The sequence below is a fragment of the Magallana gigas genome, chromosome 5, assembly GCF_963853765.1.
Source record: "Magallana gigas chromosome 5, xbMagGiga1.1, whole genome shotgun sequence".
Taxonomy (NCBI): domain Eukaryota; kingdom Metazoa; phylum Mollusca; class Bivalvia; order Ostreida; family Ostreidae; genus Magallana; species Magallana gigas.
This window is the reverse complement of record NC_088857.1, coordinates 20,753,047-20,760,323: the sequence shown is the minus strand read 5'-3', so window position 1 is coordinate 20,760,323 and position 7,277 is coordinate 20,753,047.

Sequence of the window (7,277 nt, the reverse complement as noted above, 5' to 3'; positions counted from 1 at the left end):
AATTGAAAACTGATAGAGGAAATTCGGACTAGAATATCTATAAAAATTGTGAATGAAAACTTAATGCTTTGTATCTATCTAATGTCACTGCCATTCATAAACTGTATTTCATTTGTTAAAGAGTTAAGCAATTTGTATTATTTTCACAATTAAGAAAATCTCAATCATAGTGTAAAATTTTTATGAATTTTTCTTAAATTTTCAAAAAATTATTAATGGCCATTAACTCAAAAAGTAGGTCATTGACCTACTTTTTTGAAAGTGAAGAATAACACTACCACGTAAGGTCTATAACCCATAATAGTTGGTTTTTCATTATCATCAGTGGAATTTTTTTTCATTCTGAGTAAACGTCATCCTTAATAAAAAAATAATAATAAAAAGTCCCGGGGGTCTATAATCTGTTGGGGGGATAGGGGGTGGAGGGGGGTCGATCCTGTCCTCAAGCACCCGTGGCAGAAATAAAAAAAACGGTCTCTTATATTTACATCCGAACAGGTGTGTAGCTTCGTATGTGAAATTGTTGGCTTAAAACTGTGACTTAGTGCTGTAATTTTCAGGACCAATTCTCTCCAAATTAATTTGTATAGAAAGAAAGCGGGGGTCAGCCCCCTCCCTTTTGATGTTACGTGCCTGGATAAAGAGGTAAAATTGTAACCATTTCAATAAAACATGCATGCGAGATATCAGCCCGTCTTCGATCTTATTTGCCCGTACTGTCAGAATTTCGGAGTTGTCTTTCTTTGTGTTATCTAGTTTTGGAATGAGGAAGAAGGGGGTCCTAGAACAAGCATCTTTATAACACAATCATAACAACATCCCTAAAGATTTCAGAACAAGTCGTCAGTAATATTTACTGAGTATTTCGTTGTCACCAGTGGATTCATTATTGACCCCGAAATGGTTCGTTTCTACATGTACAAATGGACTCTAGAATGTCGTCAGTTGTTGAGCAACTTTCTCTCATTTCTACATAATGTATTTAAAATAATTTTAAAGATGCATCTATAAATGTTTATATAACTCTAAACTTTGGAATAATTTACACATAATAATTTTTTTTATAACTGAACATAGGCGTCGGAACCGGGGGGGGGGGGTGGGGCTAGGGGGGTTTAGCCCCCCCCCCCCCCACTTTTTTTTTTTTTTGCAAAGTTAGACCTAACCATTATGCACATAGCATCATAGAGGGTTCATCTCCCATCACTTTTTTGCAGCAAAGGTAATTGTTCCTAAATATACCTTGAAAAGATGGAAATGATGAGAAGTTGGAGTCATGTATACTACTAGGCCCTCCCCCTCCCCCACGGATTAGGAATTTCATGAATTGGGGAATTAGGTATTTATTTATTTTTTGCTTGTCAAGATTTCTGAGGATTAGTTTAGCCCCCCCCCCCCCTTTCAATATGCTTTCGACGCCACTGCTGAACGAAATTTATAGCCAGAGACGTGGTTTTCAAAGTGTATTTATTACTATGATTTCCCAAACAAATGACAGCCTTGTTAACTTTGTGTGCTTTCAATCTACATTTATCATCAGTTCAGAATGAAAACTTATAAAAAGTGTATTTTTCTTTCAATTTGATAGTCATTATACACATGTACACATGTATCGAAGCAAAAAATTGTTATCATGTCAATTTAAAACTTTACATTATGACGTCTTCGTTTTATATAAAAAAATATATATATATATATAGTATGAAAATGGGACATTCAATAGGAAGCAAAGAAATATATAATTATAAATAAGATCTTTAAGAAATTCAAAGAGAATGAGAAGGATGACATGTACGTGCTTTAGATAATACGCATTTATTCTAATAAATGGTTGTTTTATATGAATTTCTTTTTGATATTTTATGAAAAATGAGAGAAATATAAAAAAAAGGTGTCATGATTTTGTACATAATTTTTTAAAGCTAAATTTGATCTTGCTTTTTGATAGATTGTCAAATTGAAATCAATTGATAAATGTTCTAAGAATTTTTGTCTTTCTTAACTGTGTGTATTAGAAAACTGATGTTTTAACCAGAGTTGACGCGACCAAAATGAGAAAAAAGGTATTGTGCTGTACGTAATATAGATTGTACGTTATGTACAATAATCTTATATTGACTTATATTGATAAATAAATCTTCTTTCCACTAGCTTCTTCTCTTAGAACGTTTCAAAGACTTGGTGGCAGGGACGTGTAAGAGTTTACTGCTACATGTAAATAAAATATATATTTTCGTTCGTAGATAAGATATAATATTGTAGACATTTACCGACTCCCACGGTCATGTGTACCGTAACAGGGGAAGAAAATATATATATCTGCAAATTGTTCTTGCCTCTGGGATCTCTTGCTCTTTTCTCATTAAAAACCTTTCTCCCTCTCGCCAAACCATTTCCTACGGGAGGAAAAATAGTTCTCAACAACAGCAGCGATTAAATCTCTGAGCAGATAAAAAAAACACCACTATAGCTATCTTGAGAGGTAGAAGTGAATATACCATTATCTTACATAAATAATTTAACGTATGTTGGTGATTTATATCAAAATAACATAAGCTTTCACACTAAGAGGAAGTTTTCTGACAATAAACTGAGGGGGGAAAAGCAATTCTGTATTTTTGTGGGGGAGATCAGTTTTTTGATCGAGTCTTGAATTCCCCTTTGGTGCCCCAGAACATGTGTCCAATCATGAAAGGAGTGAAAGATGTGTGAATTTTAACACCTTCGGCGACGGGGGTCAGGAAAGATCGGACTAACACACATCGGTGTCCATGCGCCAGACTCTAGGTAAGTTTGGCATGTACTGTGTATCTACAGGATAGGTAAATCTGACATGCATGGATGTTTTTTCATCCGTTTTTTTTTTCATGGATTTTTTATTTGCATTTGGTAAACTTCTGTGAGATAGGTAGCTATACTTTCTGACATCCCTCATCCTTTTGATATAATATATGTATGCATATACATGTACATACACACAGAGTAGAACTTTTAACAACTTGACACATTTTTACATTGCACATAAGACGTTTTGTAGATAAGTAGTCATTGTACATAACACGGGGGTGATAAATTTTGAAAGGAAGAAAATTAAGCAAACGTGTATTTCTCGCCAGGCTTTTGTGAAATCCGTCGGTTTATCAGCGGAATATTCGCCGATATGCATGTTTGTTTTACAAGAGTGGGGTCTCTTCTGTCTCCTCGCTAATACCAGGGTGTCTGGGGGGATTTACGGGCCTTGTGTTAATTCAAAGCAAAGGATGAAAATGTCTCGATAAAAGATAGCGTTTATTTTTACGTCCGCCGTGAAATACTTACGAGAGGCATTAATAAATTTGAAAAAATCGGGGTAATCTAATCTAAAGGTTTTTTATTCCCCGGTGCTGATTTTTTTAAAAGTACATGAATTCATCAGGGTCCCTTTAGAATGGTTACACATTTATCATGAAGTTTTGGTGTATATAAATTCTAGTCCCGATGCATTGAATTTATTACAAGCAGAGACATATATAACATATGTCTTTGATTACAAGTCATTTTGTTGGAAGTTTTAATTATATAGTTTATTTAGATTAAGTTACTTGATAGAACTTTTCTCCAAAATATTTTTTTTTCTATTCTATAATGGACAAACTTTTGCAAAAACATTTACTTTGAAAAAAAAATGTATAATAAATTAATGCATGATACATTAGAAGGATGGCTGTGTGTGTGTGTGGGGGGGGGGGGGGGGTGACCCTCTTATAGGGTCTTTATTTCCCTTAAAAAAAATGACCTAGCTATATCTGCCTTTTTACTCCCAGGCCCATAGAAAATGAACATGAGTTACCCTGAAGTTCAAATACCTGAAATTGTGATGTATTGGGCAATTAAAATATTTTTTTAATAAATTGTTTTCCTTTTTCCATTTAAATTTAATTTAGTTCAATATTTAAAATTCTAAATTAATGATAAGCAACATTAATAATTGAGGGGAGGGGGAGGAGGGACTATACCAAATAGGCACACATAAAAAGCAATGAGAATAATTATTTTTTAAATTCCAAATACCAAGGAAGAAACCTGAACATGATTTAGAATGGTATCATTAATTAATATAAGCAGATACCAAGTGAAAAAAAATTTTTACAGTGGTAATGATTGCCAAACATGCCAAAAGACTTAATTGATTTATTTTTATTTTTTAAGGTAGAGTTACATAGAATTTTAGATCTTGATATCTTTTTATCAACATCAAATTTAACAAACACCATAAAAAAAAACCATATATAATTGCAGGATAGATACATAAACTTTCCAGGAGACCTCAAATGCTGTCATGCTCTTGAAAATGGTGGTGCAATTTATCTTTTCTACGGTTACAATTTACAGTTTTATATCTCCTAAATCAGCATTTTGGCATTTTCTTGCAGCTTTTTTTAAGCAATTAAACAAGAAACCTGAGAAGTCTAATCCTCAATTTGGTGCCAGTTTCACCTGATATGTATATTATCAAATGAAGGCGATAGGGGGGTAGAGAGAAGGAGAGTAGATGGGGCTAATGTCTGGCACATCTGAGGCCATTCAATTGCTTAATTACTGATAATGAAGATAAACGATGTTTATTGTTAGATTATGAGAGCAAAATTGAAGCCAGCTAGCAAGATGGAGTAAGGGTCGAGGGTCGGATAAAATAGATTCAAGGTAAGGGGAATTTTTTCAGCTCGTCCAAAAAAAAAGTTGCATCCTTGGAAACTCTCTCTCTCTCTTTCTCTCTCTCTCTCTCTCTCTCTCTCTCTCTCTCTCTCTCTCTCTCTCTCTCTCTCTCTCTCTCTCTCTCTCTCTCTCTCTCTTACATTGGTATTAATGGAGGAGGGGGGGGGAGGATTAAGATTTGCTAAAATACATTACGATGATGGTGTCAGTTCAGGGTTTTTTCCCCCTCCACATGCAAGCATTTTTTGTTTGTTTCCAGTGCAGTATGTAAGCTAGTGTACAGGAAACTTGCTTTCTATTGGTAATGAGCAAGGAATGATAAGTTATCATTTTGGATATTTACGAGATGCTGCTTGGGGGGAAACAAAACTGGAGTATGTTCTTTATATCTGTGTGCACAAAAGGCCAAACTGTCACTGCTGCCTGCAGATCTTTGCATTCACATTCCTGGAAAAATAGATTGTAGCATTGTGTGCACAGACAGCTGTAGTGTGAAAACTCCATTAAACTGATGGAGACCCAAATGATCTCCAGTGACTCACAAAAAGGGGGGAACCCCAAGGGAAAAAGCAGTTTGTGTGCTTAGTTATAATAAAATAGATGGCATCATACTATGGAATACATTAATCGTCTCTGATTATATTGTGGCATTGATGGTAATTATACTGTAGAAAAGAATTAAGTTATTTAGTTACATTTCCCAGAAGCAAAACATAAACAATATATTTTTTCGATTAATTTCTTGAGATATCATTTCAAATCAAATATCAATCTGATGAATATTAATATGATTGTTTTTCTCACAAATATGAAATTATATTATTTTTTGATATTTCAATATGCATGCATTCGCTTCAGCATCATTCAAAATTTTGAATTAAAAAAATGTGCAGTCTTCTCCTAAATTTTCTTTTTTAAATTAAATCTTTAAATTAAAACTATATTTTAAAGTTGACCATCATATTTACCCATAAATGAATTTGATATTCATTTACCAAGGTACATTTTTTTTTTCACAAGATTGCTACATTCTGCATTTATTACTTTCATATCTTTTTTTGTGACTTACAAGTAATTAATTGGGTTTTTTTTTAATGATTTTTTTTTTCAATTTCTAAATCTACATCAGTTTATATATGTTACAGTGAAAGCTTTATTTATTAAATGAAATATGGGGGGGGGGGCAAAAGAAAAAGGGAGGTGAAAAGGTCAAGAAAAAACACATATGCAACTTGTATCCTACTTGTGTAATGAAATTCATTATATCCTGGTAGGTGTCTAATAGATTAAATTATCCATAGGAGTTCTCCAGCTGACCTTGATATTCACTTTGAATTGCTGGTACTGCATGTTGGTGCATATAGTTAGGAAAAACAATTGATATTTCATGTATAGATATGAATGACATTTTAAATAAATGGAATAATCATACATCACTTGTGTTTCATGAGGGAACAAAATATCACAATACTGTGTTCATACATGTAATTCTTTTAAAATGATTCTCTGCACAATAAATATCTTCAATCTTTTATAGACAGAAAGAATAATTTTCAGAAGATAAGATTTCTGATTATAATTGTTTCTAGAATTGAAGTGAAACAACAGAATTTTTTTTTAATGCAAAAACCTGGTTGTCAATTATAAATATTCAAATTCTATAAATTTAGAGTAAACATGAAATTTTATTCTTTAATTAGTTTAAAACATATACATTTTGTATTAAAGTCTTCAATTCTTCATATTATGTTTTTAAAATGAATTAAATTGACCACCCCTATTTAATTTACAGATAGTGTTCCTCAATTATTGCAACATTTAAAAAAACTGAAATTCACTTCTTTACTAAATTTAAAAAAGATGTTCAATTTTGAGAGCTAGGAATTTATAGTTTAAAATATATAATCCTGGATTTCCTACATCTGTGTACCTTGGAAGGATATATATTAATTAACAGGGAAAGTTTTTTGTGTTGCTGACGGATGATGATGGCTTTGTTATTTATGTCCCGGGGATATCCCGAAAAGAGATAAACTCTTCCACCATTATTAATTCATGAAAGCCTTTGAATGATGGATATTTCTGATTTATTATAATCCCTAGCTGTAACAGAAAAAAAGAAAAATTGAGCTAGCGCAATTGCCTCCTGCTGTTCTATATCAATGATAGGCGATTATTGATTGACACCACTTGTGATTCTCCCGATAAATAATTGATCCTGGATTGGACTTGGTCAATTTTATGAAGGGGAATTGACAGTTTATTTCTCTTGATAACACACCAGGCAGTCACTGTCAATACATAAATGACCGTCCATCCCCTGTCTTCTGCCAAAATTAAATTTCAATAAAATTGGGATTTTTTTCTTTCTTCCTTTTACAAGTTTAAATAAAATGAAGAAAAGGAATCTGCAGAAAAGAAAAATTCCGATGGGTTAAAGATTCCATGTGGTTGTGTATTGTGAAGTGGGGAAAAGTGTTTAATCCCACTGGGTCCATTTCTGTGTGTAAGGAATAACAAAGGAACAGCAGGACTGCTGAGTGGCCGGGATCAATAGGCCATTATTTATCTGGAATTCTCCT